The sequence below is a fragment of the Panthera tigris genome, chromosome B4 (genome assembly GCF_018350195.1).
Source record: "Panthera tigris isolate Pti1 chromosome B4, P.tigris_Pti1_mat1.1, whole genome shotgun sequence".
Lineage (NCBI taxonomy): Eukaryota > Metazoa > Chordata > Mammalia > Carnivora > Felidae > Panthera > Panthera tigris.
Window position 1 is genome coordinate 111,303,047 of NC_056666.1, and position 25,102 is coordinate 111,328,148.

At 36.5% G+C, this 25,102-nt stretch overlaps 1 long non-coding RNA gene across 1 annotated transcript in view; it reads left to right on the forward strand.

The window, feature by feature from the left end:
- Positions 1–24,646, forward strand: part of LOC122240409 — a 43,301-nt gene extending 18,655 nt beyond the window's left edge. Inside the window, exons 3-4 of the long non-coding RNA XR_006220129.1 lie at positions 1,191–1,374; positions 24,565–24,646. This is a non-coding gene — a long non-coding RNA (uncharacterized LOC122240409). The remainder of the gene's footprint in view (positions 1–1,190; positions 1,375–24,564) is intronic.
- The last annotated feature ends 456 nt before the right edge of the window (positions 24,647–25,102 follow it).

The window sequence follows — 25,102 nt, forward strand, 5'->3', positions numbered from 1 at the left end:
AATACCACTCATTTTGTATATGAAAACAGAAATGTACTGAATGTTATTAAGCTCTTTGTTTTGCTTAAAATAATGCAACCTTTTTACTATGAAAATCAGTTCTCTCTGATGGAATTTTAATGTTCCAGGTGAGCTCAGATTTTTTAGAAGTTAAAAGTTATTTTGTTCGTCTTTGTACAAATTATTTACTGAATATGTGTAATTTCCTCTAATTTCTTTTCATTTCCAATATTTAATGGCTGCATGGTTTGTATGTTTCAGAAAAAAAGAGAGCTCAGAAGTAGAACGGCAGAAGAAAATGCCAGTGTAATTTTTTCTGTTTACCAAAAGCAGTCTTCCTAAAATATCTTCCTCAAATACCTGATAAGTAGCACCAAAAAAATTTCCTGCTTAATTGCTTGTCAGTTTCCATGTATTTATCTTGAACCTGAACTGATTTTTCTACAGAAATAATCCTGAGCTTATCAGTAACTGCTAATGGATTTTTTTTGTTTTGTTTTAATGTGGTGAGAAAGCATTTCGTTCAAATTGAAGCCTTATGTTCAGCAATGGCTCATCATCGTGAGACAATATTTGTGTGTAACCCACTGTGCTGGCCAGTGCAATTCTTCTGTGTGTGTGTGTGTGATCCAGGGATAATAAAGGGAGGAGGGGATGGTTGTTGCTCTAGAGGAAGAATGGAAAGAGGAAGGCTATATCAATTTGAGATTTAGAGAAAATAAGAGTTTAGGCTTAATGACTAAAATCCAAGACTGGAACCTGGCAATTATGAGCTGGAAGGTGTTCATGCAATTTATGAGTAACCCTATTTTTGGCTGAAACATAATTCAAAGGAATCACTCACCGCTTGAAAGAAAGCCCAGGTAAATTGGCACAGTCACTAAAAAACAACATTTCTATAGCGCTTCCAACAGCTCTTTATTATGAAAGGAATATAAGTGGAAAATCACCCTCACTTGGGGCTTCAAAGATAGCCACCTACAGGCATTTTACTTTCTTAGTGTTAAAAAGATGAAATCATAGTCCTTTTAAAATTTTTCCTATAAGATTTGTTAAAGAATATCTTAATATCTTGTATTTTTCTTATGGGTTAACTATTTCTAACCTGTGCTTAAACAGAATTTTCATGTAAAAAATTTTCTGAAGGTCACAATACAGCTGCTCTAACTCTGCAATTCTTTAAAATTCAGCAAGAAGCTGTTTGAATTGAAACATCATGCCTTTGGTTCCTGCTAAGCATCTCTCTGACATGCGAAGTAATCAAGACCTTCTGGTGAAACCAGTTCCCTCATCAGGGTTCAGCATGATTGATTGTGATGTAAGGCTGCATTGCTCATGGAATTTCAAGGAGCTATGGCATGTTTATGCTGAAAGGTAAAGGAGAAAGGTCACTCTAATCCCATAAGAATCTGACTCCCAGCACGGGTAGTGTTGGGGACATAAAACTGGTATTTGATAACTTTTTATTAAAGCAATAAATGAATGAATCTATGAGGGGATGAATGAGTTAACAAATATAGAAGTGTTGCAGGCCCATATATCCTTAATCCCAGTCAGGTGTCTTTAGAATGGGTAGGCTCTGTCATGAAAGTTACTATTAAATAAGAAAAGTCCAGAGCAGGTTCAGCAAATATGTTACAACTGTCATTCCTGAGACACAGTTAATCTATCAGGATACTCATTTTAATCAAAGCAATTTTGGAATGTTATTTCTCAATACAGTTCCCCAGGCAGCCACTACTAATCAATCAGTGTTGGCAAAAGAAAGTCAAATGTTTATTTTTGAAGGTCTAAACAAATTAGTACAATCCCAACACTATTAGTTAAAAATAAAGAGCCTCCTATTGTTTTACCTTTCAGTAGTATATTTTGTAGTAGCCATTTGTTCTACTCATTATTTACTCAAATTGTCAAAAGGTGGCTGGAAATTTCTATTGGAGTTTATGTTTATTGAGAAACAATCATGTACCAAGAGGAATATTAGATACTGTTGTCTTTGTCTTACCTCTTTAACTGGAAATCACAGGAATCACCTGAGAATCTTGTTAAAATGCAGGTTCAGATTCAGTAGATCTGAGGAAGGAAATAAGCGTCTGAATTTCTAACAAGATCCTTGTCAGATGACCCCAATCTTGCTGTTTGGCCCTCAGACCACTTTACTTTCAGTAGTAAGAGCAAATAATGTACTCTCAACCTTAGCTGTACATTGAAATTATTGGGAGCTTTAAAAAATTGAGACCTGGTTCCTTCCTCAGAAATTCTGATTTAATGGGACTATGGCACGGACATTTGTATATTTGTAAACTCCTCAGGTAATTGTAATATGAAGCCAAAGTTTGGAATCACCACTTCAAGCTATGTAAGCTCTGCATCTGGTACTTAATTCAGGCTAATGATAAAAATTAATTCATTTCATGGAACTCACTTCAAAACACACTTTACTCCTTCCCAGTCCTTACCAATTTGTTTTTGGCTCTTTACTTCACTCTTGTCTATGATCTTTGTCTTAATTTGTGCTCATGGTCTCCCATTTGATTTTTCTTGTAATCAAGCCTAGATTTTTCTCAAAATATTTTGGCTTAGCTTGTTCTTTTCCTCTTAGGGTTCTTAGCTTTTATCTAATACAAATCCTTTGCTTTCCATTTTGGTCCCATGATAAATGGTAGGTACATACCATGGTTTTATCAGTTGTAAAACTGTAAGGAGGTCAGAGACCTTTCTTAGAAACAATACTAATTTTACAGATAAGGAAACAGATCTGGAGCTTATATGCCTTGTGAATAATATCCTTAAAATTAGCAGCAGAGCTGAACATGGAACTGAGGACACATAGCTCCCAATTTGGACTTCTCTCTTTCTATCTATCTCTTTCTTTCTTTCTTTCTTTCTTTCTTTCTTTCTTTCTTTCTTTCTTTCTTTCTTTCTTTCAATTTAATTTTCTAGAGCAGCTTTAGGTTCACAGCAAAGTTGAAAAGAAGGTGCAGGGATTTCCTCTATTCCCCCTTCTTCCACACATGCGTAACCTCTCCCATTTCACCATCCCTCTTCAGAGTGGTACACTTGTTGCAATTGACGAACCTGTATCAACACATCACAATCAGTCAAAGTCCATAGTTTCTATTACAGTTTACTCTTGGTGTTACACATTTTATGGGTTTGGACACATATATAATGGCATTTATCCATATATATATATATATATATATATATATATATATATATAAAATGAATGCATAATCACATGCGGAAGAACAGTTCAATAGATTCTAAACAAAATGCATAAATGAATAATATGAGTGACTACAGAAAAAAACATTGTAGATTTCCCCACCCATTATGTCTACTTTATGGTGCCTTTTTCTTTTAATTCTTCATGAAAAGTTAAATAAGAATTATATATTTGAGGGGCGCCTGGATGGCTCAGTCGGTTGAGCGTCCAACTTTGGCTCAGGTCATGATCTCTCAGTTTGTGAGTTTGAGCCCCGCGTCAGACTCTGTGCTGACAGCTTGGAGCCTGGAGCCTGCTTCAGATTCTGTGTCTCCTTCTCTCTCTGCTCCTCCCCAACTTGTGCTCTATGTCTCTCAAAAAATAAATAAATGTAAAAAATTTTTTAAATAAAAAAATAAATAAAAAAGAATCATATATTGGAATTTAACCCTTTTTAAGCCTTAGTCATCATTTAATAAGAAGATATTACACTTTTGAAAAATCATCAGCAAAATACAGAGGCAGAGGAAAATATATCATTACTGCATAATTGTCAAGGAAAATGAAAGTATATCTTCCTACAATCAAAAACATATTGAACATAAAATTAATTTTGTTTAAAAACTGAAAGAAACAAAATACTTGAAATACTTGAAATTAAAAACTGTTATAAAATACCTATTGAATGGAATGAACTCAACTGAAAATTCAGCAAACTTTAAAAACGTTGCTTCAGTTTTTTAAATGTAATACATATTTGCATGGTTGTCAGAAAAATATCTACTTAGGTTATTTTCACAATAATTTGAATAAGCAAAAACATTCTTTCCCTATTTTCTTAAACTCTGATATTCAGTGCGGTGTAAGGAATAAATATTGAGTTCTTACTAAGGGCCAGGTGTGTTAATCATTGGAATTGCAGAAGTAAGTTAGGCACAAATTCCCTCAAAGAGCTCACAGTCAAGTTCATATCCTCTTTCATTCTCTCATCAAGAATAGTCAGAAAAATAACAGTCATCATAGGTGTTTGGTTCATATGGTTATGAAGAGTGATTGCCTGATTGGTGTTTAGTATAATGCTAGGTTCTCTGGAGTATAAAAAGAAACTGAAATGCATTGTCCCTGCATCTTGTGCATTTTATGATGGGCTTTAAAATAGTATAAAAATTAGAGGAGTTGTATTTTTTATTTTTTTTTTTACATTTATTTCTGAGAGACAGAGAGAGACAGAGTACAAGTAGGGGAGGGGCAGAGAGAGAAGCAGACACAGAATCCAAAGCAGGCTGCAGGCTCTGAGCTGTCAGCACAGAGCCCGACATGGGGCTTGAACTCACAAACTGTGAGATCATGACCTGAGCCAAAGTTGGATGCTTAACTGACTGAGCCACGCAGGTGCCCTGAGGAGTTGTATTTTTTACCCCAGGTAAAACTATCACATCTCCTTATTCCCCCCTTAATTCTTAAATATCGTGTCAAACTAGAAATGGATCATACACAATGAAACTTACCAAGGAGATTGTCACCCTCACATTTATTTGAGGGAAAGGGTGTCATGCTGGGAAAATCACAAATTTTACTTAGTTTTAGTTAGAATATAATTTTACCCCTGGTCATATAACTTTTATGTGAATTTGGGAAAGTCATTTAATTCCTCCAAGTATCGAATGTGTGCCTTTCAGAGTTGTAAAAATCACGTGAGATCTTCTAGGCACCTGGCAGCCTGGCACCCATTAGATACTAAAGTTAATATTTTTGGACATGAACAGAGTGTGCGCAACATTTATTCACACTTTACACTTGAATAGCTTCAGCCTCGCTAGTTACATAGCTAACCTGTAAATATAGTAAAGACTATATTTACAAGTTTCTATTGCAATTAGTTGTAGTTCCATAATTAGTGATAGTCTGGACAATAAAATGTAGCAGAAGTTACTGATGCAACTCCCTAGATTATCTCTTAAAAGGGAAGGGGATATGCCTCCCTCCTTTTCTGCCTCTTACAGGCTGAAATGCGAGTTTGATAATAAGCCATATCCAATTTGGTGCAACACTCTAGGAGTAGCAGAGAAACAAACATGGAAGCAAGTTTGGATCTCTGATACCTTCAATTTGCTATACAAGCAATGGACTACCAACCCAGGCTGTTTTGGGGAGAAAGAAATAAATTACTCTTGTTGAGGAAAAAAAATCAATTATATTGTTGAATCTCTGAATACAGAAGTCTAGCCTTGAATCTTCATCAATATATCAGTCTAGCTGACTAATATATCATCCCGTGTATATTGTCTAAGTACTATGTTTTCACCAAACTTTATAAAATGATATGGTTCCATTACATTCACTAACTTTTAGTCCCCATTTATGTAATTTGAGAATCTACATTTTCAGGATCCATTGGTTCTTCCTCTTATGTATTTCCTAAATTCCCCATAAGTTTTCTCACAGTGCTAGTAAATTAATCAGGGCTGCTTGGCATCTGTTCTGGGATTTTGTTCATCTCTATGTTCTATGGTATACACTAAAGAACTGAAAGTTCCCTTCCTCGTGCTGATTCGTAAATATTTTAAGACAAAAAGATGAGCTGGATTCCTCATTTCATATATTATATGTTGTTAGAGGGGGACACAACTCCATTATTTTCATCGCAGGGCTTACCTCAACTATTAAGATGGCTAGGTTGGGACAATTTGAGTTAAAAACTATCAGTGATTTTTGGCTTCTTGTATCTTACCGATTTATTTCAAAAGGATCAGTTCTATCTCTGACCTCATAGTGTTCCTGGAAATTATGTGTCCAGAGCTTCCTTGTCTCCTCATCCCAATACATTCTGTGCTGATTACAAACCCCATTTGGTGATATACTTTGAATAATTTTTCCAAACAAACAAAAAACTAATAAGTAAATTAAAAAGGTACACTAAAAAAAATTAAATAATCCTAACAAAGGCAGGGTTAAAGTAGATATCGGAACAATTGGCATAGAAGATGGGTATCAAATTTTAATGTTTATAGAGAATCAGAATTTAGTTGCAACCAGCCTTCTAAAATGTAAATATAGTTTGGATGGTTAGATCTCAGTTTTAAACTTTTTATTTATTTTTAAAATTATTTTTACTTTTGTTTTAAACTTTTTGGTTGATATTTTATAAATAAGAGAAATATATCTGATTTTACTAATATAGGATTCTCTACCTCAAAACAAAGCATGAAGTTTGAAGAAATTTTGAAAAACCAAACCTGAATGACTGCCAACTGCATCTTCTATAATAATGCAGATCTTTGATTTCCTAAAAAAGTATTTGTTCAAATGCATGCTAATATAAAATGGAAAAATTATAATGTAGAATTATTTGAGTTTTGTTACTGAAGGGGATATGAAAGAGAAGAGAGAAGTGCATATTTTAAAATAGAAGTCTTTTAAAATTTTTTTTAATGTTTATTTATTTTGAGACCAAGAGAGAGCAAATGGGGAAGGGGCTAAGACAGTGGGAGAGAGAGAATCCCTAGCAGACTCCGCTCCATCCGTGCAGAGCCAGAGGTGGGCTCCATCTCACAGACCATGAGATCATAACCTGAGCCGAAATCAAGAATCAGATGCTTAACTGAGTGAGCCACCCAGGTGCCCCTAAAATAGAACTGTTTTTAATAAAACTTTCTGGAAAACCTGTACTAAACTTCAGTTCATTCTCTTGTTTCTCAAAATACAGGAAAGCAGCTAATTGAAGGAAAACAACGTAAAACCATTTTAGGTTACAAAGGGAATAAATAAAATAAAATATGCATACACACACACACACACACACACACACACACACACACACACATATACGCTCACACACACACACATATCAAAGGTCCATACCAAAGCCTTAGTTCAACTGGCAGTGACCTCATTTTCAAGGCAGCTGGTTGGTAAACATAAGTAAACATCATGTAGAATTTCTATTACACAGAGTCTATATCCCTTAACCCTTTTCATGTAGAAAGATGGCAAGCAGTATGGGGAAAACTAGCAATGGGCTTAGTATATTAGAGGGCTTATCTTAGTATATATCTTAGTAAGATTTTCTATAATGCGAATTTGAAAATGTACCTTGAAAATGTATTTTGGGGCTCCTGGGTGGCTCAGTCGGTTGACCTTCCAACTTCAGCTCAGGTCATGATCTTGTGGTTTGTGAGTTCGAGCCCCGTGTCAGGCTCTGCACTGACAGCTCGGAGCCTGGATCCTGCTTCAGATTCTGTCTCCCTCTCTCTCTGCCCCTCCTCACTCATACTCTGTCTCTCTCTCTCAAAAATAAAAATAAACATAACAAAATTAAAAAAAAAAAAAGAAAAGAAAATATATTTTGGTTTAGCCAAGAGCCATCTAATTGTAGTTTTACTCTAGAAAAAGGCATAGTCATGAGCCCTGACATACAGATGTGGATTCTACTTACTAAAGTGGAAAACTTGGAGTCACCCAAGTAGTAGATGTTTTGGCAAAGGAACCCCAAAGTAAAAATTCTCCAGTGAGTTTGCAAGTTTATACATAACACTATCAAATGAAAAAGTAGCTTTCCTGTTGATTTCAGCCATGAAGCACAAATTCATGACCAAACATTTAACAGCTATACTGACAATGCCAAAATAAAGGGAGGAGGGGGGAGGGAGAGGAAGGAAATAATCATTTATATGAATTGGAAATACAAAATGTTCCAAGCAAAAATGAGTTACATTTTGAAAGTATTTTCTCAATGTCAAAATGTTTTCTAATGGGCCAAAAAAAGATGGAAAACACTTTTTACTTAACAGATATAATTAGACTCAAATATTCCACCCATTAGCGTTGTCTTTCCCCACAATGCTCTATTACTAATTATTCTCTACTGCTCATTGTGTCCAGATGACTACATGTATAATAACGTCAGCATAAGCATGTAACGACTATAATCATTGGTTTTCCCCTAAGAGATTTGTATGAAAAACAAAAAGCCCCTCAGAAGCTAGGTTTCAATGATTTCATGAAATGCTGATATAACCGCCATCCTAACCATTGGTTAGATCAGCCCTTTTGCTTCTTTGTTACAATTATATCAACTTGCACAAGATGATACCATGGAATTACCAGATATGGAAGTATTTCCAGTATTATCAAAAAAAAAAAAAAAGACTGGAATTTGGCCAGTAGTATTAAGTGCATTTCATTGAATAAAAGTTTTAAGAAAAATTGATAGTACATTCTATGTGTCAACAACACAGAATTATTCACATTTTCCTGAGGAAGCCATATTCACTTATGCATTCATACATCCATCGAATGGGATCTTTTTCTTTACCATAAATTTTTTCTTTCCCTTTATATTCCTAAGGAACTCCTAACAATTTTTGTGTTAAATATTCCCTATATGCAACAAAACATGCTCTTATGATAATTTTTGTAGGCCTCTTTTGTAGTGCTCATTTTGCTGTATTCTGTTTCTTTTTACACATTTGTATTATTAGAGTATAAACAGCTAAAAGTCATATAATCTGCCTTATTTGCCTTTGTATCCCCTATTCCTAGGATTTTGCTACCATAGTAGTGGTCAAAATATTGACAAATATTAAATGTAGTAACAATAATTTACACAATGCTTAGAATTTCAGAAAGCTAATTTTCTCATGTATTATGTCATTTAATCTTTTAGCAACCCAGTGAGATAGCTCTATGTTAACCAGATATGTGATTAACTAGAATACTGTAGTATTATTGCTTAAAGTTAAATAGCATAATAGTAATTTCTAAACTTGGAAACTGATCAAACCCACCAGAAGACATTTCTTACAAATTAAAATCTGTATTTGTTTGTTTGTTTGTTTTGCTCTTACAAAGAAAACTCAATGGCCATTCTACGATATATAACTATATCCATATTTATATCTTTATCTTTACATATATATCTGTACATACTTTTCTCAATATATTTAGAGGTTATATTACCATAGGTGGATTGCTGCTTCCAAAGATACACACATTTAAAATTTTGATAGATGTTGCAGATGGCTTCCAAAATTTTGTATTGATTTGCATTTACACCAAGGAAAATTGGGAATTACTGATTCATTATGTGTTTGCCTACATAGGTAATATCCAACTTTAATCTTGGACCATTTGGATTGGCATCTTGTTGCTGCTATATTTGAGTTTCTTTAATAATGAGTGAGGTTGAGCATCTCTTCATGTATTTATTGGCCATTTGTGTATGTGCACATGTGTGTGCCATCTGTTCATATTCTTGATCCATTTTTTTCTTATTGTTAGTCTTTTGTATATCTTTTGTAACAGCTCTAGTATAATAAGGAAATTAGTCCTTTTACATGACTTCCAAATATTACTGTTATCTTGGGAGAGTAGTTCAAACATACAGAGCATAGGCACCTCCCCTCTTCCCTCTAGCCTTGACCTGTTGAATATTTAGAAATGAGATCTAGGAGTCTTAAAATTTTGGAAAACATTCCTCTGGTCATTATACTGTAGCTGACCTATGGGTAATGTTTGAAAACTCCTAGCTTATATAGCAGGCATGAAATAGTTAATTACAAAAACCTGTGTGGCTAGAGAAGCTATTTTTAATAGTAACATGCAAGGAAGAATCATGGAAACCATGACTCTACCCAACTGGGAATCCTTTTCTCAAGGGTGTTAATCTGGAAGTCATTTTTCCTGACAAAAGGATCATGGCTATAAAAACTCCCCTTGACATCATAGCACGGTGGAAATATAGAAACTTTCCAAGAAACAGAGCTATAAATCTATTTCTGGGGTGTCTCAGAAAGGATATTTTGGAGAGCATTTGGAAGAAGCAAGTATTCTGTGCAATGACATGGACCAAATGGAGATGCAAAGGCTGAGAATTATTAGTAAATGAAAATAACACCTGATCAGCAATAGCTGATGATAAAAGGGGCATCATTATCCCAGATAAGATATACTGCTGAGAGCTATGCTAATTCTTTCATGATGAAGGATTGGTTATCATATTATATAGTTTTATACCTGTCATATATATATTAATAGCAGCTAACATTTTAAGCATTTTTTTCTAGATATTTTATGTATACTGTCTGACTTAGTACCTATTAAATAGCCACTCTCATCCCTTTTTGACAGAAAATAGTGGAGTTTTAAAGGGGTTGAATAGTTTGAGGTTGTTCGGATGGTAGGTGGCAGAGGTAGACTGAACAGTACAGATCAAGAGCCCATACTCAAAACTGCCACAGTTCACTTCATAAACTTTACAGTCTGTTTTTCATTAAGTAATGTGATTGACATGAAGTTACCATTCCACAGAGTGGGTCTAGATCCTAGGAAATACCCCGTTTTTCCTCTTCCCATATTTTCACATTAGCCCATAAACAAGAAAATTTCGAGAAAATATAGGAAAGCAGCTTCTTTTTCTGTTTTCTTACTTGCTCCTCTCCCTAGAGGTAGTGACTTGTTCAAGTTTCTTATCTTTGTTAAAAAACTGTCACTCCTATGCAGCATCCTCCTAACTTTTTTTCTCTCTCGATACTGTTTACTCTCTCCCAGACTAGGTGAGGGCTTATATTGTTTCTATTCTCCATAATGTAAAGGAAAGGACTGGTCTTCAATCTGGGAGACCCAAGGAGATTTCAGCTCACTCTTTTCCATATTTTCCATCTGGACCTAAAGCTGACATTGTAAGTGTACCCCTCTGACACTTCTGTGGTTTTGCAGTTGACTGGACTTGGGGGTAGGTCATACGGAATGATTACTGCTTCCCATTATAAGATATTATTCATCAGGTGGATATCTTTTAGAAAAAGAATAATGATTAACATTTGAGGATGATAAGTCATCCCGTAAGAAGAGGGGTAGACTTAATTTAGTTGTAGTGGCTCCTTCTCACTGGTCAGAAACTGGATTTACAGGCACTTCCTTGTTGTCGAATCTTGGCTATTGGGCGGCAGGTGTACAGCTTTTAGTGTGACCTCAGCCACAAGTTCAATGTTGTGTTCAGCAAGAAAATTTATTCCATGGGTTAAGAACGCTTTATCCAGAAAAAAAAAAAGAAACAGAGAGAGAAAAAAGGAAGGAAGGAAGGAAGGAAGGAGGGAAGGAAGGGAGGGAGGAAGGAGAAAGAAGAGGAAAGAAAGAAAGAAAGAAAGAAAGAAAGAAAGAAAGAAAGAAAGAAAGAAAGAAAGAAAAAAGAAAAGAGAAAAGAAAAGAAAAAAAGAAAAGAAAAGAAAAAAGAAAAAGCAAGCCAGCTTTATCCAGGACCTTGAATAGGAGAGATCTGCTTTGACGCTGAGAGAGATTTCTTTTCTCACCTTAGAAATCTCTTCTTAGGAAGTTTAGTGTAGAACTGGCTTTATTTTTCCAAGGACTTACTACAGCCAGCCCTGGCCATGAAAGCTAGAGACAAATAATGAACAGGTTTTGCTTTGATGTCCAGTCTTCTAGGTTTTTTTGTTTTTTTGGTTTTTTTTTCCTGTTATCCTTCCTGCCACCTGTTTGTAAGCCAAGGTGAAGATAACTGTTATACTACAGAGGTTAGACTTTGGAATGACAAGAGTAGTGAAGGTTATGCAAGCTTAAGAAAATTAACTGGTGAGGAAGAGAAATGTTTTCAGGAGAAAACATATAGCAAAGGTCTTATTGGTCTCTGAAAGCATAGGCTTCTTGAGTGCCAACATCAGACTAGACCAAAGAAATGTGTGGGAATTCAGGTGAGAGGACCTGCTTAGATAATTACTCCTTAGTGCAGTTATGAGGGAGGCTGCATGGTAATAGCCAATATATACAGTACTAAAAATCTAAAATTACCTTGTGATCTTAATGGGGATACAGGTAGAAGATACAGCAGTCATAAAATTTAAGGTATTTAGCTTTTTTTTTTAATTTCTGTTATTGTGGAGTGTTTGCCTTTTAGATGAAGTTCAGGGTCAGTTCAATTTGGAGGGCTAGAAATGGAAGACTTAAAGGTATATACGAAAGTGATGTTTCACATGTGTGGGGAGACAGTCATAAAAGAAAGAAATGCCCCCAAAGTCCTAGAGACTAGGGGTACCACCATTACAAATGTCTACATAGTTCACAGAGATAAGAGAGGGTCAAATGTTACAGAAGCACAGGTCAATACATAGATGGCTTTCTGCCCTTAATGTGGTGCACAGTGTCACAAAATATTCCCAAAAATGCTCCTAGTTACAGATTATAGATTACAAACTATGGCTGAAATAAAGGTTTTCTCTTAATGCTTTCTTGCTTTCTTTGTCTGTCTACACCCTGGCTTTGTCTTGCATCAGAAATATGTATCTGGATTCTGGTATGTGTCTAGACTATATATGGGTTCTGAAGATGATTTTGCCATGGGCTAGCCTGCAAAACCTAGATGATTGCTTATGCATTCTAAATTTTGTGTGAGGCATACTGGTGCTGTCATGTACCTTCTTTGCCACTTTGGCATCTTTAGGAAAAGTGATCCTTATGAAAGAGCCAAGATTTTAATTGTTCAACTTCGAAGCTCCGAAGGTTCTACTTCCCATTTCTGGGTGTAGGGGAGGGGAAAGAGCTCCTACCATAACACTGATAAAAGGAGTACTGATTCTATTATAGTGTCCAAAATAAAACTTTTGAATAATAATGTGCTTTTATGTTCATTTAGTTCCTTTTTGTATATTTTTCAAAAGAGTGGCACTCAGTGTTGGGAGGACTGGTGAGTCACTCTCAATTAACACTTTTACTGTCATTTAAAAGTCACCATTAAAGAACCCATCAAGATCCAGATGCAAAATGCCACAAATTGTATGATTCCATTTATATAAATTGTTCAGAAAGAGCAAATCTGCTAAGATAGAAGGCAGATTAATGGTTGTCTTGGCCTGAGGGTGAGAATGGGTGTGACTGCAAATGGGCACAAGGTTTCTTTTTGGAATCATGGAAATGTTCAAAAATTAGATCGTGGTGATGGTTACACAATGCTCACAATTCACTACAAATTGTTGAACAGTACACTGAAAATGAGTGAATTATGTAGTATGCAAATAAAGCTGCTTTAAAAAATAATAAAAACAAACAAAACCCCAGAATTAATTAAGGAGTACCATAAACGAATATCTGAGTCAGGGGGATCCCAAATAAAAACTATTGGTAAAATACTGGTTTCTAAAGGGGGCAGACCAGATAAGCAGTATTTCTTTTGTCAAGATTTTTCTTGAATGAGTGTTGTACATGTTACTCCAGCATGCATTGTACAGGAGTCTAAAACGAGGAAGTGTAGGTTTTACCTTGTGTCCCATAGCAAAGGCAAAACAGAGATCACTCAGGGCCATGTAATTACCTCTTGATAAACAGTACAGGACCTTTTCAGTTGGATTTTATGACAGAGAATTTTGAACATATGTGCTATGTTTAATTTTCTTAACGACAACATATATTATTTGTTTACTAAAAAAAATAATCATTTTCCTAAGGCTTCTTACTGGATACCAGAGTTATCATTGCAGGTAAAATTCTGTAAGCCCTTCAGGAAAATCAGTCGTGAAAGCACTGTGCTCCACACGTTGTTTTCCATGGGCAGCATAAAACCTTTTTTTCAATGAAGTAGTCTATATGAAGATGGGTAACCATTATCCACCAAAATATATAGAACAATTTGATCTGGAGTTTAAAAAAATTTTTTTTAACGTTTATTCATTTTTGAAAGAGTGTGAGCGAGGGAGAGGCAGAGAGAGAAGGAGACACAGCATCTGAAGCAGGCTCCAGGGTCTGAGCTGTCAGCACAGAGCCCAATGCGGGGCTTGAACCCACAAACCGTGAGATCATGACCTGAGCCGAAGCTGGGAGCTTAACCAACTGTGATCTGGAGTTTTAAAGTACAATTGAATAAAAAGAAAAAAGAATAACTGGTAATTTTATGAGTAGGAAAAAAAATCTGAGTTAATGAAGTTTGCTTCTATACTTTGTAATGATTTTAACTGCATTGAACTCACAGGAAGTAGGCTTTTGTCTGCATTCTACAGATGGCAAGGCAACAGTGGTATCAGTCTGTGGAATTTAAAAACATGGGTCAGACCTTGGTTTATTAAAAGACTTAAGTAAGTTTCATTTTTTACAGTTATATTAAGGATAAAACAAAATGAAAACCCACATGGGTACTTTGATTGGTCAAATCCTTGTCACTGTGTTTAAATGCAGGTTGCATGGGTCAGGCAGAAATCTCAATAAGGTAGTTATGCGGGACACCTGGGTGGCTCAGTCGGTTGAGCATTCGACTTTGGCTCAGGTCATGATCCCGTGGTTTGTGAGTTCGAACCCCGGGTTGGGCTCTGTGCTGACAGCTCAGAACCTGGAGCCTGCTTCCGATTCTGCCTCCTTCTCTTTGCCCCTCCCCTGCTTGTGCTCTGTCTCTCTCTGTCTCTCAAAAATAAATAAATGTAAAAAAAATTTTTTTAAATAAGGTAGTTATGCAATCAAGGAAATGTTTTGGTTCACACACCTGAATTGTTTCCAAGGGTAGGAATACAGTGGCAACCTGTGCCACGTGGCAGGGACTTTCAGAGAACTGTTAGGAAAGGAGTGGATGGAATGAACCCTGCAAAAGCTGAAGACTGTCTACTGACTGCAGAGCTGCGACCTGACAGAAAGGACCTGGAGTGTGGACAGATTCTAGAATGGTATAGTCATCTAGGAATATAAAATTTGCTTCCTTTAGGAATTCATCATTAATTATTATCACTTCTGTTGTTATTTTACAATGTCATAAATGATGTCACTGTTTTCAGCTCCGTATATGAGGAACTGGGGTGCCTATCTTTCAGTTCCCTCAAAATATTCTCCCCAAATGTGTGTGTTGTGCATGTGTGTACATGTGTATGTTTGTGTTTTGTGAATGGTCTAATTTCTGCATGTTTGTTTTTAATATATAGAATAGCAAATTTAGTGATAGGAAAGGGCAATTTTAAAGGAGATTCCAAATTATTTCTTTATCACTATTTTTAACGTTTGAGTAACTTAAAACTTCACTTAAAAATATGAACACTATTGTTTTCCTCATAGCACATGTGAAACATTTAGAAATCCTCTATGAAAAAGTGCTCACTAATCGTTATGTGTGATACAACTATATCTGGTAAGATATATTGTATGAAGAATCTTGGCTAGCGTTTCTCTAGCACCAAAATGTTCTTTTTGGTGTTCTTAAGTATCAATCAATTTTCTCAAACTTACTTGATGGATGCCAGAGCACCCTTTCAAACCATAGATGAGAACTCAGGCTTCATTCTTCAGTATTTGGGGAAATTTTGAGGTTCAGTACTCCAAGCCTACATTCAAAACCTATTTGCTCACTTGAATGATCACCTTTGCCTGGTTACTACATCGAGTAATTATTTGGATTATGTACTTGCCTTACATTTCCACTTTCATCTGTGGGCAGTGTATTATGTATTTTCCTTGGCTTTATCCTCTGGGGTTGGAGAATTCTAAGCCAGTCAGAGTGCCTAGTCTAGCTTCCAGAACCTCACATGAATTCAGAACTTTGAGCATTAGGTTTCTTATGAGGGAGCTGTTTGAAGAGACAGCACAGCTATAGGGCAAAACAGCAGGGGAAATAATCAGCCTAGAAGTGTATCTATTAATACACTAGAAGTAATTCACTGAAACAGAACATTAACCAGGAGATCTGATCTTCCCACAGACCCTGATAAAATAATATGGTTTACAAGGCAGTATTTTGTGAATACCACTTTAGTTGACATATTCCAGTCTACCATTAATGTTTCCTGTTGCAAAAGGGAAGTACAGCGAAGTGAGCAAATACAACTTTGGCCATATTTGGAAGTCCTATAAAAAATACCATCAGATCCTTGTCTATAGCAGTGAACATACCAAGTGGTTATTAATGAGCAGGCTACTGGATTCATTCTAGAAGGACATCAGACAATGGAGAGATTATCAGAATTAAACCTCAAGATCAGAGAACAGTATGCAAATATGGCCACATTGGAGCAGGAAGAAGGAGAAAAGCTAAGTTTTTGAATGGGATGGATCAGTTACTGAATATCATTTTAGCAAAAATAGACTTCATATTTGACTCTAAAATCTGAGACTGAATTTCCAATTCAGCTATTAAATGTTGACTGTTTCCCACCACTACCATTACCATGCAGAACCCCTCACCTGCAGTTGTAGAAACTTAACATAAACCAGAAGCAGTGGGTCATTTGTTGTTTCCTGAATTAATCCATATTCTCTCTTTTCACTCTCTTTTCTTTTGATGATGGCTCACATGACAGCCTTGCTCTGTGTCCAATTCTGCATCTGGACTTGGCTTTGCTTTCACTTAAAACCTTCAGGTCTAGAGACTTGGCTTCTAGATTTGTTTCTTGGACATGGTGCTTGCTTGGATCTGACATTATTTTTGTCTGTGGGGTTTGGTCAGGAAAGATGCAGTGCTATTCTTAGTCTTCTCTTTTTTATAACAATTGTAGGCAACTCTTCCCTACAGTGTCCTTCATATTAGGAAGTAAAATCAGTCATGTATCTAAGTCTGAAGGTGAGCCTCTGGAATCAAGGAGTTCATAGAGTATGAAATGGAGTAAGGAAGAAAGTTGCCCGGGAGATGGGATAGTAGTCTTAGCATGTATAGATGTCTAAACTATGCTGGGAATTTTATACCAAAAAAAAAAAAAAATCCTTGGTTCCCTATATATTTGCATTTTCAGTTCCTAATTAGCAATCTGCCTCTCATAGGAGCATTCATCCTTCTTATATGTTTGATGTAAACTAATTTTGAAATGTATAAACATTCACTCTCAGGAAGTTTTGAGTGGTAATAAATAGATCCCCTTTTATTTGCTTAAAGCAAACAAAATCTTCATATTTATTATGATGAGTAGCATTCTTCAAGGCTATATAACATAGTGGATTCAGAATGTCTAAATTTGGAATCAGAAGCTGAAAAGATCAAAATTATTTTGAAAGGAAAAGAAAAAGACTAGGAAGGTTGAGGCATGCACCAGAGATGAGGAGGTCTAGAGGGTGACTGCAGCTGAAAAAAGAGGTTTGGAAAAACTGTATGTTAGTGAATTTTTCCAAGTAAAATGTATGCTGTGTATATTTCTTCTCTGTCTTTTCTTTGAAATCTTTAATAAGATTTCTTTGATTCTCCACAATAAATGAAAATCACTGTTTGGTTTTGCTTCAAGGATTCTCATGGAGTGAAAATATTCTACTAGTAGTCAATTCAAGATATGGATTTGGATCCGTAAGAGTTAGTCAGATTTCAGCAAGAGGATAGTAGTTGATGTCAGTGATAAATGGTGGTACTTAGAGCACAGAGAAGAGGAAGAGAGGTGAAGAAAGTTCTCCTAGTAGAGACCTGCACACACTTAGCAATAAAAAGGATCCTTTCTAATTATATATTTAAATCTAACTATTTTGGTTCCAATGTATAAGTTAAACAGTACCCAGGAGTTTTTCTTTGTTCCATTTTTAGCTCCACACATACCAAAAGTATTTACATAATAAACAGAAATCACTGCCTACTGTGATATTGTGCTATAATAAGAAATAATGTGTTTGGTCTTTGTCCCTGGATCTTAGCACAGAATTTCTAAGACCCTTGGAATCTTTGGAGTGCTACGAGTGTCCCTTTGAATGCTAATGAGATAACCAGTGGCTGGGGTCCCAAGATAGCTTCAGAATTGGGGCTGGCCAGAAAAATAAAGGCATGATTAGAGGGTTGGAACTTTCAGCCCCACCTGCCAACTCTTGCAGGAGGGAAAGGGACTGGAGATTGACATATTTACCAATTGCCAATGTTTTTAATTCTGCCAGTGATTTAATCCTAAATAATGAAGGCTCCATAGCAACCCTAAATATGGGGTTTTGAGAACTTCCATGTTGGCGAATGTATCCGTGTGCTGGGAAAGTGTTGTACCCCAATTCTATGGGGACAGAAACTACTATACTCAGGACCCTTCCAGACCTCATCCAATGTATCTCTTCAGCTGGATGTTAATTTATATCCTTTGTAATATCTTTTATTGTAAACAAGTAAATGTCACTAAATATTTTCTTGAGTTCTGTGAGGCATTATAGCAAATTACCAAAATTGAGGAGGGGATTGCGAAGACTCCTAATTTATAACCCACTGGTCAGAAGTATAGGTGACAGCCTGGGGTGTGTAACAGGCATCTGAAGTGTGGGAAGTCTTGTGGGACTGAGCCCTTAACCTGTCAGGTCTGCACTAACTCTGGGTGATGTCAGAATTGAATTGTAGAACATCCAGTTGGTATTCAGAGAATTGGAGAACTGGTGTGTGGGGAAAAAAACCCACACATATGGTGATAGAAGTGTTGTGAGTACATTAATGGTTTTCATTTACCTTTCAATAGGCTTTCAGTCATTTCAGGCAGGTATCTATACTTCTCTAAATTCTCTAATAATACTCCTTTTGGCATGTTGTGGTACTCTTAGGAGTAGGTACTTGTCTTCTTGGTGTTTGGCCAGGCAAGAGAAACAATTTAAAGCAGCAATTAAGAGTGTATTAAATATTCTACCAGTTTACTTTGAAAGTCCTTAAATGAGGCACACCAAGGTGTGTGTGTGTGTGTGTGTGTGTGTGTGTGTGTGCACACGCACGCGCACGTGTGTGTGAAAAAGAGAGAATGTAGTGGATGAATGTGTAGGTATGTATTTGGAATTTAACCTCTTAATATATAACATGCATGTAATACATATGAGATGTATATAATAGTGTAGACAACATTATAATTTAATAGACTTCATGCCAAGGTATGGCTAAGTTTATGAAGTAATACACTCTGGGGACATGTCAGGCAACACAGTGTAGTTTAAAAATGGAACTGTGGGAAGGGTCCACATTTGTGATACATTGAGCTCTTCTGTCTATGGTACAGATGCTATTTCACAACGACAAATACAGCTGTGTGTGTGTGGGGTGGGGGGGCCTAGGCAATACAAGTGAAGTCTGGCCAAGATGTAGAGTTATTTAAGGATTAACAGAATAATTTGCTGACCTCACTATACTGTAAGATGGAAGTGTAATTGTTGGGGGCAAGTTCCTAGAGCTGGACTGTTTAGGTTTGAACCCAGGCTCTTCTACCTACTACCTGAGTGGAGACTGGCCTTGGGAAGGTTACTCGACTTGCTCTTCTTTAGTTTCTGAATAGGTAAAATGAAGAGAATGCCTTAGTGTGCCTCATAGAGTTTTCTGAGAAGCTTACATGAGTCAACATCTGTAAGAGCACTTAGCATGGTAACATCATAAATGCACAATAAATATTATCTATTATTATCTGTACTCCAGAGAAGTTAGATCTGAAAGTACAAGCTATTGCTCTGAGACTCTGCTTTGGGAACTATCTCAGCTCTGTCTTCTTCAGTGCCAGCAATGGCAGAAGTAAGCCTCAGATATGAAGCTGTAACATGCATCACTCAGCCTAACCCTGAGGTCACTGTAATCCTGCCTTGTAGAACAAGTATGGCATCACAGAGCTAAGAAAGTGGGTGTGGCATGGGATATACATATGCATAGGGCTATAGACAAAGTCTGTTTCACTTTGTTCACCCAAATTCATGAACATACTTCGGGGTGGCTCTAGGTTTCTTCCTATAGCAAAAGGCTGTTTATTTCTTTTCCTATCAAAAAAAAAAGAACAGGGGTACCTGGGTGGCTCAGTCAGTTAAGCATCCAACTTCAGCTCAGGTCATGATCTTGCGGTTTGTGGGTTCGAGCTCCGCATCAGGCTCTGTGCTGACAGCTCAGAGCCTGGAGCCTGCTTCACATTCTGTGTCTCCTCCTCTCTCTGCCCCTTCTATGCTCATGCTTTGTCTCTCAATAACAAATAAATGTTAAAATTTTTTTTTTTTAAAAAAGCAGAAATGACTATTGTGGTCTAAGTTTAGCTGGCTAAGTGTATCATGAGCTATAATAAATACCCCAAACTGCCAGGATCATAGTGATCATAGAATTGGATCCATTTGCTGTGCGTATGTGAAGAGTGAGGTGATAAGAGAACGACCTGTCCTTTCACCCCTATTGCTAGTTAAGTGGCAGAAAGTGAGAACTAGATTTCCTGGCTACTTGGTTCATTGGGTTTCAGGTACCCCAGGAACAGAGCTAGTTTGTTCTCAGGTATTTACAATCTAATTGAATAGAGTGTTAAGGATGTATTTTTTATAAGGTAAAATCCCAATTCATACAAATGTATATCAAAGATTATATTGAACTTATTAGTGAGGGAACCATTACAGTGTAAAAAAACTGGTTCAACAGAGAATTAAAGAATGTCACATATTACAATCAAGAATGATGAAAAATGTGCTATTTGACAGAAAATAGGCATCTTTACTTGGGGTGTGGTCAGCTACAGCTTCAAAAGACAACACTTATTGCATTTATATGGATGGGAACCATTTACATCATCATTACGTCTCTGTAAGTTAACTTCTATCAACAATGAAGAAGATTTTCTATCAGACAATGAAAGATGCAGGTCCTCATTGAGTGAGATAGCCCCCAAGGCTTTTCTAGAAAATGTCCAACTTCCACGAAAGGACATTATTATGGGTTGAATTAGGCTCCTCTCCCACCATTCGTATGTCGAATTCCTAACGCCAGTACCTCACAATGTGACCTTATTTGGAGATGGGGTCTTTACATGAGTAATTAAGTGAAAACAAGGGCATTAGGTTGGTTCCCCACCCAATATGACTGGTGTTCTCATAATTTGGACACAAACACAAATAGAGGGAAGACTATGTGAAGACAAGGAGAAGACAGCCCAGCGTCTGACTTTTGATTTCAGCTCAGGTCATGATCTCATGGTTCGAGAGTTCCAGTGCCGTGTCAGGCTCTCCTCTGGCAGAGCAGAACCTGCTTGGGATTCTGTCTGCCTCTCCCTTTGCCCCTCCCTGCCTTCTTTCCCTCAATCTCTCTCTCTCTCTGTCTCTCTCTCTTTCTCTTTCAAAATAAATAAATACTTTTTTTAAGAGTATGCAAAGCTTTACTCTCTCAAATTTTAGTACCCAGAACTGTGAGACACTGAAGTTTTGTGTGTGTTGTTGTTGTTTAAGCCATTCAATTTTTGGTACTTTGTTGTTTATGACAGTCCTAGCAAATGAACACAGACACTGAGTAATCCTTGTTATTTCAAAGTGCTATGCAAGAAATAATTATACATAATAATATAAGGCTAAGACAGTGGTAAATGCTAGAAAACATACACAAAGGGCTATTTGCTTATATATATATATATATATATAGCTATAATAGTGCATACAATATTACTGTGAATATTGCTGAAAATGATCCAAAACAATTACTATTGTCTATTTCTAATTTACTTTGATAATATTTTTTATCTAATAATTGATGAGCATTATTCTACAGACTATCATATATTTCATTTACTGATACCCACATCTCTGAGAGGTAGGAGAGATTTATCCAGATTTTTCCAAAAGGGAGTCTGAAGCTCAGGAAAATTAAATGGCTTTGGTAAATGAAGAAATTTAGCACATGATAAAACCAAATTGTAACTTTAATATTGCAACTTTAATTTCTAATGCCTAGCCTTATGTTGAAATCAGCACAAGCAATATAGACAACATGGTGGGAGCAGGCTCCAGAGCAAGTCAAGAGATGGACCAGGTTGATATGTTGCATTGACTATCTATTGTGCTAGATGCTTAAAAATATACTGGGGACAATGTCAAAGAAGACAGCAACTGCAATTCAAGGAAACATTGGGATTCAGAATGGATCTATAGGGTCTACTCCCACAGACCACAGTTGTAAATACTTAATTGTAATGAACAGGAAGTGTGGGGAAAGAACCATTCCAAACTTGGTTATTTTGAAGTTTCATTGTTATTACCACTGGTACATCCGAAATCAGGAATTTAGCTTTGTAAACATCTTGTAAATCTTAAACTTGTTTTTGTGGCTTGTTAGGAAAGTCAACTTCTTTTACATATTCTCTCACTTTCTTATTTTATGTTATTTTAGAGAATGCATGCCAGCGGGGGAGAGGGGGAGAGGGAGAGAGAGAGAATCCCAAGCAGGCTCCACACTCAGCGTGGAACCTGAAGTGCGGCTGGATCCCATGAGCCTGGGATCATGACCTGAGCCGAAATCAAGTGTCAGACACTGAACTGACTGAGCCACCCAGGCGCTGCTATTCTCCCACTTTCTTTCTTTTTTTTTATATGAAATTTATTGTCAAATTGGTTTCCATAAAACACCCAGTGCTCATCCCAGCAGGTGCCCTCCTCAATACCCATCACCCACCCTCTCCTCCCTCCCATCCCCCATCAACCCTCAGTTTGTTCTCAGCTTTTAAGAGTCTCTTATGGTTTGGCTCCCTCCCTCTCTAACTTTTTTTCCTTTTTTCTTTTCCTTCCCCTCCCCCATGGTCTTCTGTTAAGTTTCTCGGGATCCACATAAGAGTGAAAATATATGGTATCTGTCTTTCTCCGTATGACTTATTTCACTTAGCATAACACTTTCCAGTTCCATCCACACTGCTACAAAAGGCCATATTTCATTCTTTCTCATTGTCATGTAGTATTTCATTGTGTATATAAACCGCAATTTCTTTATCCATTCATCAGTTGATGGACATTTAGGTTCTTTCAACAAAACTAAAAGGCAACCAACAGAATGGGAAAAGATATTTGCAAATGACATATCGGACAAAGGGCTAGTATCCAAAATCTATAAAGAACTCACCAAACTCCACACCTGAAAAACAAATAATCCAGTGAATAAATGGGCAGAAGACATAAATAGACACTTCTCTAAAGAAGCCATCCAGATGGCCAATAGGCACATGAAAAGATGCTCAATGTCGCTCCTCATCAGGGAAGTACAAATCAAAACCACACTCAGATACCACCTCACGCCAGTCAGAGTGGCTAAAATGAACAAATCAGGAGACGGTAGATGCTGGAGAGGATATGGAGAAACGGGAACCCTCTTGCACTGTTGGTGGGAATGCAAACTGGTGCAGCCGCTCTGGAAAAGAGTGTGGAGGTTCCTCAAAAAATTAAAAATAGATATACCCTATCTCCCATTTTCTTAATGGTACGAACTGAGTGAAATGTATGAAGGTCTGAAACTTTACCTTTTGTAAAAACCAGCCTCAATTTGCTTAATTCTATTTCCTCTCCGCTTTGCTTTAGCTCCTAGCCCTTTAAATTGTTCCATTCGTCCTTGCCCAGCTGCTTGTGATAGTGAATGCCAATTTTGGTCATTTGCATCAATAGGAATGCATTATATGATTTTTGGAGTTTGAGGAGAAGCCATAGGGAAATCAGAACAACTCTAAAGCGTCAGGGCAGGTCTTTGGAGATCAGGCAGAAATGCCAAGGCCAAGTGAAATTACGGGAACAACTTGTTAAACTATGATAACAACACAAAGGAAATGCTCTTAAGTGACCTCAAGGCAGAAGCCTTAGAGGGTTTACAAACCAGTGGCCTAGAAGGCATGACCCTGGGGAGGGTAGAGCTAAACTAGGTTCTTCGAATAGGACTCATGATTCTCTCTGCATACTTGAGGTTGAATTCTGGTAGTGTAAAAATAGAGATAGTGTGAGGAAAACAAATGGCCTCTGCAGATGCAAAGGGCTTAAAAAGTACCCAGCACAACTCAAAATTATAAGGTGGAGTAGACAGAAAATAAGATTTAGAGCCAAAACACTCAGATTAAAATCCCACATCTGCCTCTCGCTAGCTGTATTTCTAAAAGCCAGATTACAGCTCTGAGATACAGTTTTTGTCATTTTGATAAAATGGATATTTTATGCCAAGTAGTTTATGTAATGAGATCATAGGTTGTTTTAAGAATAAAATGAGACAATTTAAACAAAAGTAATTTGTTGAGTACTTTGCACATTTGGTTTTTATTATTAATCATAATCATTTGGATATGTGACATCAAGGTTTTTGGCAGTGTATGTTTTTAGGTGATAAATAAATTTAAATTTGTTATTATTAATAATAAAATCATTAATAAAACTAGCACTCTTTACCTTTCTTATTCCAAATGTAAAACAAAGAAACAACATAAAAACAGAATGATGTGTCCTAATTCACTGAATTTTCTGTTATGTTAGAATCTACTTCAATAAAAAAATGCATATACTCATTTCTTTTTTCTATTTGAGTATAATTGACACTGTATATACTCATTTCTGCCTTATACTGAGTTTAGTGATTAAAAACGAAGCTAATAATATATATTGAAAGCTAACAATGTTTGCACTGTTTTGGTACCTTACTGTTTATACATCTAATCCTGCTGGTCACCTATAACATATAACAGTTCTCATCCTTTTATTTCCAGTGTAGATGCTGAGACTGAGAAGGCTTAAATAACTGGCCCCAAAAGACCCAGACCTAAGATGTGAAGGATGTGATCTAAGTAAAATAAGAATGGGAAGGTTGAAAAAGAGCAAGATCAACAAAAATTAAAGAGGGCAATATCACATTTCCAAGAACTATGTCAGTGATCTCAGTGATCTTGAGGTCAAACTTGAATAATAGCCAGAAATGCATAATAACAAAAATATGCAATGAATTAAGAGATGACAGAATATAAATGACTATATTATTGAAATAACCATCAATTTATTATTGAACCACATATTGTTGAGGGAGATACATCTACACAATGCATTGTTGCTAGAAGTCAAGGGAAAATTTGTATGTCCTCTAAAAGGTAGACAATGCAAAGAGCGTTTTCTCCCAGTTGTGTTAGTAACTAGACGAAGACAGTGATTCCCATAGTGGTAGCTATGAGGCAGCAGAGGGGTATTACCATGGAAGGTGTTATCCCACATTGGAATATCCTAAGGATATTCCACATAAGTGTCTTTTATTTC